The 9,511-nt window shown below is 41.7% G+C and overlaps 1 long non-coding RNA gene across 3 annotated transcripts in view; it reads right to left on the bottom strand.

The window, feature by feature from the left end:
- Positions 1-309: 309 nt before the first annotated feature.
- Positions 310-9,511, bottom strand: part of LOC142405601 (uncharacterized) — a 35,931-nt gene continuing 26,729 nt past the window's right edge. For 2 of the 3 annotated variants that reach the window (XR_012774241.1, XR_012774242.1), the window contains 2 exons: positions 1,021-1,146; positions 310-714 (listed from right to left, as the gene is read on the bottom strand). This is a non-coding gene — a long non-coding RNA (uncharacterized LOC142405601). The remainder of the gene's footprint in view (positions 715-1,020; positions 1,147-9,511) is intronic. The other variant, XR_012774240.1, reaches the window with a different exon arrangement.

Below are 9,511 nucleotides of genomic sequence, written 5' to 3'. Positions count from 1 at the left end.
GAGGAGTTCCTCGGGCAATACGCTCCAGTGCCCTTATCTCATTAATAAAATTACAGTTCCTGAATAGGTGCATGTAATATTTCCAGTGGATAAGACAATGCACGATACATATGCTTATGCCCATTGAATACACATACATTGATTAACTATGCATTGATTATGTGTACATTGGTTATACTTTTGACGAGATACACCATGATTAAGTAGCAAAGGCACAGCATCTGTGATGGATGGCATACACCTGTTGCCTCGCTGGAAAATAACTCCCGAAACACACAGAGTATGTTTAGAGAGAAGGCATTGCTTTATTCTGCACAGGGTGCAAGGTGGAAAATTTCCACAAATCGAGCACACCTATTGCAATTCTTTTTCAGTATTTATACATAAAAGTTAACACACCATGCCTATCCAATACATAATCATTAGACTAACTAAACGTCCTCTTCTTCCATTGGTCCATATTTTCTCCGCTTCAAATTAAAGTCACAGTATGATTTTAATTCACTGTGCATGCTCACAAGGAGGGGGGGGGGTAGTCCTTTCGTCCCCCAGTTGGGTTGGTGGTCGCGATCTCCCCCTGCCGCCTTTACCTTTCCCCTAGTTACTGTTATTCCTGTTGTTTTCATGGTTGTTGTGGTGTCCCTTTATCTTTACGGCTCTCCCGGTAAGAGGATGTTCCTGTTATTGGTCTTTGAAGGGTTACAGCTTCGCATTCTTTTAGGACAAACATATGCTTGTTAGTAAAATATGCAGTGCCTGTACCCTCTTATCTAACTTAGGCATTATCTATTACCTTGAAGATTCTACAATTCTCACAGTCTCGTATGCTAGTTTCTATTTCTAACTGTCTACGATTCTCACTCTCATATGCTAGTTTCTATTTCTAACTGTGATCCCTTCTTAACTACTAATAACTCTTATACTATTTCTATTTTGTTCTAAAATATTCTAAAATACATACTCATATACTAAAATATTCTAAAATACATACTCATATATATACGATTCAAGGTGACACACCTGGGTAGTCATGGTACTGCACGTTGCTGGCTGGTGAGCAGTCACAGGTTGCTCAGCGTACATGGGAAGGCAGCAAACATGCAGATTGCTCCTCGTACAATAACCGTCCTCCTCGTACAATCATTTCTGGGGGCACACACAGAAACAGCTAAGCAAGTCATCGGTTCTCCGTATGAAACCGAATTAAAGTCAACGAAAAATAAAAATGCAACAACAGCACTCATAAAGCTCCACACGCTCAAGGGCACTGGGATCAGGCAGCTCTGCTGAACCGAAGGGCCCTTCATGCCACTTCATGTATATGTGTGAACTGCACCCCTGCAAATTGCTAACTTGTCCTTTAGGAGCGAGTTAGATGAATGAGATTCCAATATCACAGCTAATGCCCCTTTGAAGTGTCGCTTTGCCTTTGTGCACTTCTGTCCCTGCATTATCAGAATGTCTTCCACGAAGCTTTATTATCACTGGTAATGAAGAACTAAGAGGCAAAATTTTCTATTCAAGGATTGAGCAGTTAAAAAAAAAAAACAACTTCCCTGGATACTGGAAAATCAAATAGAAGACTCCAGGGCAGAAGGGCTAATTAAAAAAAAAAAAAAAAAAGCCTGCTTTACTATGAAAACCCTTGAGGGGAGATAAAAGCTGAAGGGAGGTGCATGCTTGAATAATAAGGCCTTAATGGGTTCGGGTCCATGTCTAATACAAAGCATTGATTTTGGCTGCTTGATGAAGTTAGTTATTCGATTAGAAAAATCTAATTTAAAGGGACACTGCCCACTAAGATCACTCTTTTGGAGAAGTCTGTATTGCTGTCATAAGTAACTACTAATTTTTTTGAAAAATAAAAGAGACTAGAGTGAAAAAAATCCTTTGGGTAATCACTTCATTTCATACAGCTGGCAGAATTAGCGGCATGTCTTAGCTTCTCTCTTTGCTGTGTCCACTCCTTGCAAGCTTTGTTTGGTCTCCCAGTGGCTCACTGGGAGTAGAAGAAGGCTGGAGAAGTATAATTTAAAAAGTAATAGGAAGATGTGACTGTAAAACAGCAGCAAAAGACAGAAGCTGGTTAGATAGAAGCCAGGGACAGGAGGCATTTCCATAAGATATTTTAAGCACTTTATTTGAAACTGGGCTATTTCCAGTTTGAGAGTGCCCACTTATGTAGGTGAGAATTAGACACATCGTTCTCAGGGCAAATGTATTGTTTTATTTAGAAGTGACAGATCAGGAGTGAGACTGGGCCACTGACACACCTCAAGATATTAAGAATAGTGCTCAATTAATCTAAGTTTAGATGTTACAATATAAATGTCTTTATCTGAGCTTGCAGTTTGAACTTCCTTTGTAGTCATTGGGAAGAGCGTGAGTCATCTCACCCCAATGCAGACATGTAAAAGAGGGCAGATGATTCATGCCTTACAAGAACCTACTTCTCTTCACTGATGATAAAGGCCAGCTCAGATGGAGACATCTGATGTCAGGTGAGATGAATCCCACCTTGACTGGCCAGGCTACTGTAAGATGCAAAATATGAAGTTAGACAAAGAACAACACATGCAGACTGCTTAGCACCTGTATGATATGTAACCCTAATTGATGACTTGATGAGAAATCTTGTGTCTGATTGCTTTCTCACATCGATGTACACCAGCTGGAGAAGAAAGTCACCATTCATTCAGGACTGTCCTAGTATGCTCCTAACCCACAGGAATGACAGCCCGGATCGGCTTAGCAGAGGTAAGGTTGTTGGTTAAGCCCTGCGGCCCAGGTTATGCACTCAGAATCACAGAATTGTATAGGTTGGAAAACACCTTTAAGATCATCGAGTCCAACCGTAAACCCAACACTACCAAGACCACCACTACACCATGTCCCTAAGCACCTCATCCAAACGTCTTTGAAATACCTCCAGGGATGGCGACTCAACCACTTCCCTGGGCAGCCTGTTCCAGTGCTTGATAACCCTTTCAGTGAAGTAAAATTTCCTAACATCCAGTCTAAACCTCCCCTGGCGCAACTTGAGGCCGTCTCCTCTCATCCTATCACCTGTTACCTGGGAGAAAAAGTAGACCATTCAGACTGGGTGGCTGTAGCAGTCAATTTTAGTCTGAGCATCTGTGAGAACCATGCCAACAGACACAGCAATACATGGTGTAGGAACATGAATGTCAGCAAAGAAGCAGGTTTTTGGTGTTAGACAGAACCAGGCAGTCATCTCCTTTTTCAAACCCCTTGTTTTCAGTCATCTTGCCTTGTCCTTCTCAGACTGTGACAAATGGTGACAGTGGCCTCTGGTTCATCCACAGCTGGTGAGATCCAACTGCAAAGGTCACTGAAGAGATCATCCAGAAACTCCTGTTTGTTGGTGACACTAGCACCATCGCATGCTTAGGAGGCAACCTTTGTAGCATCACCCAGGAGCTCAGCCTAATCATTAGTATGGAAAAAGCAGGTTTTCCCCCAGGCCAGTGTTACAATCTCCCTGAGAGGCCAGCTAAATAGCGGTTGGCAAGCTTATCAATCTTGGTACCATTCCTTCAAATCAGCAGTAATTGCTGCATTTCAAAAGCAAACCTGTCATTTAGTCATCTCCAAAGTTGTCTTTGGAATGAATGAAAGATTCAGGGCTCAGCCAAAATGACTGTGTGTCTGATGCTTGTTATTTCTGCTCTCCTCCCTGGATGGTAATCTTGGGTTCGGTAGAGTTGCCTAAACCAGCTTCTGCAAATGCTGCCCGTACTGGATTCTGGGTATGTGCTGCATGGACACGTCATTAGCTCTGAGACTCTGTCTTGCAACCAGTTTCCTCAGTGTTATGACCTGATTATTAAGATCTCAACAGCATTGGGACACGCATTCAGTGAGGATGGGTAACTCTGGGTTCCCGAGCAGTACTTTCACAGCTGGTTAGCCAAGATAGTGCTTTCGGGATACCCTGAAATAATCCTGCAGAGCCAGTCAAAATTAGTAACTCGAACGGCAAAACTTTGGACACAGGCATCTAGAGACAAATCTGTGACCATAGCTTTTGAGGCCAACTGGGAGGGCAGAAGAGCAGACAGGGTGCTTAAAGAGAATCAGTTAGCCATTTTTGCAGACGTCTAAAATTCACGTGCCCAGCTTGTAGCTGCGCACGTTCCTGATAGACTGGTGTGTTTTCATGTGAGTGCACAAGGAGTTGGTGCATCAGCTAAAATTAGCTACAACACATCTAGGAAACTGGCAGTATAACAACACCCATTAATCATAATAATACTTGTCATACTTCCCCTAGTTTCTGAAACAAAACCTGTTTAGCCATTCAAACGTCACAGGGAAATTCTGCTGTTAGGTCTCACCATCATTACAAAGCAGAACCTGGTGCTGAAGCTCACTGCAAGTGTTATCTCAGGTAAGCACATTGCTCTATGAGCAGCAGAACAAATGGATACTGAATTCCTACAGATTTGTGTCATATTTCCCCTCATCTACCTCCAGCTATGCCCTCCACAGCACTCTCAGCTTCCACCTAGGTCATCTGATAAAGTAACAATGTCCACAATGATGCTGTTCCTTCTGAGTCCATGCACTGAAGGAAACTTGGATTACACAGATCTGATCTCTAAATCACTGTTTATCCATATAGGTTGAAATTTCACCAGTTGTGGAAGAAGGGCAGGACAAAGGGAAGGGTCATGGCATGTGATTTTGCACTACCGCAGAATCTGCTATGGTAAAATATAACACTGCAGGCACAAAGGCTTTGCCTCAGAAGCCAGAGGAGGAGAGGAGTTGTGTGTCAAATTGCCTTTTTTGATATCACTAACAAGTGTTTTGAAATCCTCTCATTTAAAACCACTTTGGCATATTTGTTTTCTGTCTCAGGCTTGTTGGTGATGTTCAGTTTTGAACCCAGTTCTCAGTTTGCTCCATCCCTGGCAACTACTGAGTCCCACCTGTGTGCCAGCACCTGCACCTGCTACAGACAAAAGGGTTAGGGATCTAACTTGCCAAGTCCTACATTGCTTCAGTTCAGGGGCTATCAATTTTTATGAGCCCTCACAGATTGTTTGGATCAGTTTTGTTGACTATGCAAGTTCCCAAATACCGATATTATTATTTATATCCATCAAATCTCTCATTAATCCAAATTCTGCCCTCTAACAAAAAAACCACATAATGCCTCCTAAGGGAGGAGGTTGCTTCTGAGTCACTGGCAGAACAGCTTGTTCTCTGGTCTCATGGGCTCCCCAGCATACCTGGCCTTTATTTCTCCCTCTTTCTGGTTTTGCAAGTCCTCTCTTGGATTACGATCATCCGCCAGAGTCCTGCAAGGTGGCAAGAAATGAACAGGAACATCTGGGCGTTTCTCTTAGAGCTGCCAATCAGTATCAGCGTTGAGTAAATGACCTGGTGCTCGTTCACACTGCCAAGTAGCATTGAACATGAGTTTGGGGCATGTTTCAGCAAAGAAAACTAAAAAGTAGGATCTGTCCCTATTTTTGTAATTTGAAGGCTATTGTTCAGAAGTGATTAAGCATTGAAGTGTGCATGTTACAACACAGCACAATAATTTGGCTAGCCATTCAATGACCTAGCTAATGAGGAAAGATGATCTCAGTCTGTTTATGAGAAGCAAAATGCTTCCAGCAGTGTCCAGATGGCAAAACGTGTTGGTGTGTGGCAGCATCTCACTTCCACACGGCTGGGTGAAATCCTGTGTGAGAAGCAACTATGTTGGGCCTGATTCCTGGAAATCCTCACACATGTGCTACACTATCAGCATATGGGAAGTGCTGTTTGAGTCAAGAGCACAACTTTGGCCTCTCCTTCAAACACAGTAGCCAGGCTTGTGATTGCCTACAAAGGCAAGCTCTTGAATAAAGCTTCTGGTTGCTGGAATATGAGGACCATGGTGGGCCATTGCTGTTGTGGTGTAGGCAGAGAGGTGTGAAGACTTGCCATTCTCTTGTGACAGTGATGAGTGTCTCTAATGAACATCAGAGTTTCTCCCTCCCTTAGATGAAAGCAAAGAGCATGCCTGACTAGAAGCTTTAGCATCACTGCTCACTTTCTGGCGAGCAGGACATTAACTCATCGTGACACTGGAAGCAGTGAGATTGGGTTTGTAGTTTTTGCTTGTTTGTTTTATTGTTTAAGTTGAGAGAACTGTAATGAGATAAAGTACCCTGTGGAAAAAGCTAATTGGATTTGAATAGCTTAATTCATGGAGATAGTCACCTACATAAAACTTTTTTTTCCCAGATAACGGGGATCTGCAGTCTACAAAGAGTCAAAATCAGCACGTGCTTACTGATACAGTGCTCAGGTATTGGTTAACCATAACATTATTAATGGTTGATGAGGAACTGGGCATAGTTCTTCTGTTAAGGCTCTTATTGTTCGGGTAGGCTACACGTACATTCAAATGTCATGAGCCATACAGCAAAATACTCACCACTAAGTACAGGGGAGCTTTCTAGTTTGTTTGTTTTCTTTTCAAAAAATATAACCCGGTTATAACAGAGACTTAAAACATGACAAAATGATGAACAACCAACTGACATCAACTTTATGGTTGAAGTGCTGGCCTTCATCTGAAGTGAAAGCATTTCTTATTTAACCTGCGCAAATTATTCTTGCAATTACTGTTAATATTGATTAAGCTGATGAATTTACAGTTGTAGCATTCTTGGTCACAGTTTAACAACAGTGAAAGGAGAACATTCGTGCCACATTCCTGCTGCCTGTTGGAGCAGGAAAAAGATATAGTCTCATGGTAGTAGAGGCATGGCTGTTCTCTAAACTGTCACCTCCCATAGCCTCCAGGAATTATCTGAACCGGGTAATGCTTAGCTGATAGTAAATTTGATAAAAGTCTTTCTCAGAATACCCAAGGGGATTCACAGACCAGTAGCAGAATTCCCCCTTTCCACAGGAAAGAGGTATCAGAAGAGAAAGACTGCTGCTTTAGGCCGGGGTGGGGGGAGGACCACTGGCTTGGGAGGGACTTGAGAGATGCAGAGAGAAATATCTTAAGATACATGTTAATGGAAGCTATAGGCTTTCCAGGATTTCCTTTCAGCCAGCCACTTATCCTAAAGTGTGCCCTGTCAGACTGGTACTGTGATGGACCAAGGCGCAGAGTTAACGTTATAACGCTGACATTTATGATGCTCAGTCATGATACTCTGTACCGTTTTCTTAATGTTAGGTGGGATGTTTCTATGAAACACAGCTCTTCTGTTAAGTTTCAATAGGGTCTTCCTTAAAAGGAGACCCATGCTTTTAATCTTAACAGCAGTTCAATGGACCCAGTACTTCAGTACCTTCTGAAGTCCCTGCTGACATTAAGGGAGCTTCAAGCTGTTGAGTCAGCCGTAATGCTCTCACCTCCTGAGATATTTCTGACTATGTCTATGGTGAGGGATTGCTTAGCAGAGTTGAAACAGACTCTTGTTTTTGCACTTACATGTTGCTAATTGTGGTGCTGACAGACTAGCTCTATCACAAGCACAGCTTCTAACATACCTGCAATCTAACCTTGGCTCTTACCTGTCTTTTTTTTTTTTTCCCAAATCTCCTTATTCATTTTCACCACCACATTTAATGCATTGGTCCTGAATATCCTTAACAGAGTAAATATGTTAAATGTGTTGTGCTCTTGAAGCAACCTATCACAAAGAGGTTTTCCTTGGAATATAAATGACACCTTCAAATTTGTCTTCTTTCCATAAATAAATCTATTCTAATGAGGTCATTTGTGCCAAGAGCATTTTCTGTTCTGCAGTGTTAATCCCCTTGCAAGTCTCTTCAGGCCTTCAGAGTAATCAGTCGCATCATTGTCGGTAATCAGTCACAGCTCTCCTGAACAAACATGGGCCATGGTGGCACACGGTCCTGCAAACCAGTGCCAGGCTAATGAGGCAGTATGAGCAGGGCTTTCTTACTTGATTGAACTTTGGGAATGTGAATTCCCTTCTTGCCATCCTTAAGCAATTTGTTTTTTGACAGGTATGGCAGAGAACCTCTGGCCCAGAGATACAGCTCTCTTTAAAATACTGCCTGCACTTTATCATGAACATTTGTGTACCAGAATGCCCAGGTCTTCTACTGTAACGTGTAAGCATAAAAATGGACAATCCATGCTGGGACAAGAAACCTGATTGTACTGTACACAGAAAAGCACCCAAGCACACTTTTAAGTATAGGTGAAGTTGCCAAGATGTAAGATCATCCTAACTCATGTTCCAGATTGGAATAGACGTAAACTATCTGCAGCTTAGTGTGCTCCTCCTGTTAACATGTATTTTACAAAGGACAACTTTATTTCCTGCACCCTTTGGAAAACAAACAAAAGTTACCACAAATAATAAATACTTCTGGCTACCTCATTCTGACCCAACCTAAACAGTATAAAGAAAAGTTACTGAGCTACCATGAGATGTTATTGATGGATTACTTAACGCCTAGTGTTGCTGTTGCTAGAAATGTTCAAAAGAAAATGAAGAGAAATAGTAAACTGCACCTGTATGAATGATGCTGCCAGGATGAGTAATTAGGACTCTATTGTGCATAAGTTTTTTTCTAGTGGTGGATCAAAGAAGACAATTTCACTCAACTTCTTAAAACTTGCACAGGGCTAATGAGCTACAGTTCCACAGCACCAAAATGAAAATCCAGTTTTTCTTTCCTTTTTTCATTAACGCAAAGTTCTCCTGCAATGAGTGGCTGAGAACACCATTATCATAGCCGGCAATCACACCAGCAATGGGGGTAAAGGGATTTAAGACATAAGGGGAGCCTGAAGCGGGCAGCCAGCTGACCAGGAGTTGTAGAGAGCATTCCCAGCAGATGTTTGTTTCCCAGAGTTAACAGAAAACCTTGGAAAGCAGAACATAACGTAGCACAGCCTTGAAGCTACTCTGTCTTGCTTTAGAGGGCTGGAAAAATCAGAAACAGAGCTTTTCCCACAACCTCGCTCCAGGTACCTGACTCAGTAGGAACAGGGCCCAGTTTTTACTTAGAATAGGGCCTTATGTTATGTCCGATCAACAAATTTATACAACTTATTTTGCAAATTTAAAGTCACAGACATTAACAAAACCCAGAGGTGACAAAAGTATGCAAATTAAAGTCTTCCTCAGCAGCCATTAAAGCTTCTGCTTTTCAAATGAAAAACATAAGAGTATATACTTGACTATGTTTGAGTATGTACAAGAATAGGTGCTGTATCTGCAAAATGTGCATTTGCATAACAGCCAACTCCTTTTCTGAGAACTCTTATAACAGGAAACTATTAAAATAAAACACAAAGTAAATTAATAATTTAGAGATCTCATTTGTATGAATCCACTTCATAAAATATGTGTACGTATGAAGGGGAAGCCAACTGTCCACAAGATAAAGTAAAAAGCCATGAGCTCACTGTGGAAGGAAAGCTATTTTTAGTCAAATTTAAAATAAATGCTTTCTATTCAAGGCTTCATATCATGGTCTATTAAATTATAAG

This window comes from Mycteria americana, chromosome 2, assembly GCF_035582795.1.
Source record: "Mycteria americana isolate JAX WOST 10 ecotype Jacksonville Zoo and Gardens chromosome 2, USCA_MyAme_1.0, whole genome shotgun sequence".
Classification (NCBI taxonomy): domain Eukaryota; kingdom Metazoa; phylum Chordata; class Aves; order Ciconiiformes; family Ciconiidae; genus Mycteria; species Mycteria americana.
Note: the sequence above shows the minus strand (reverse complement) of the source record. Positions and strands in the feature narration are given on the sequence as shown.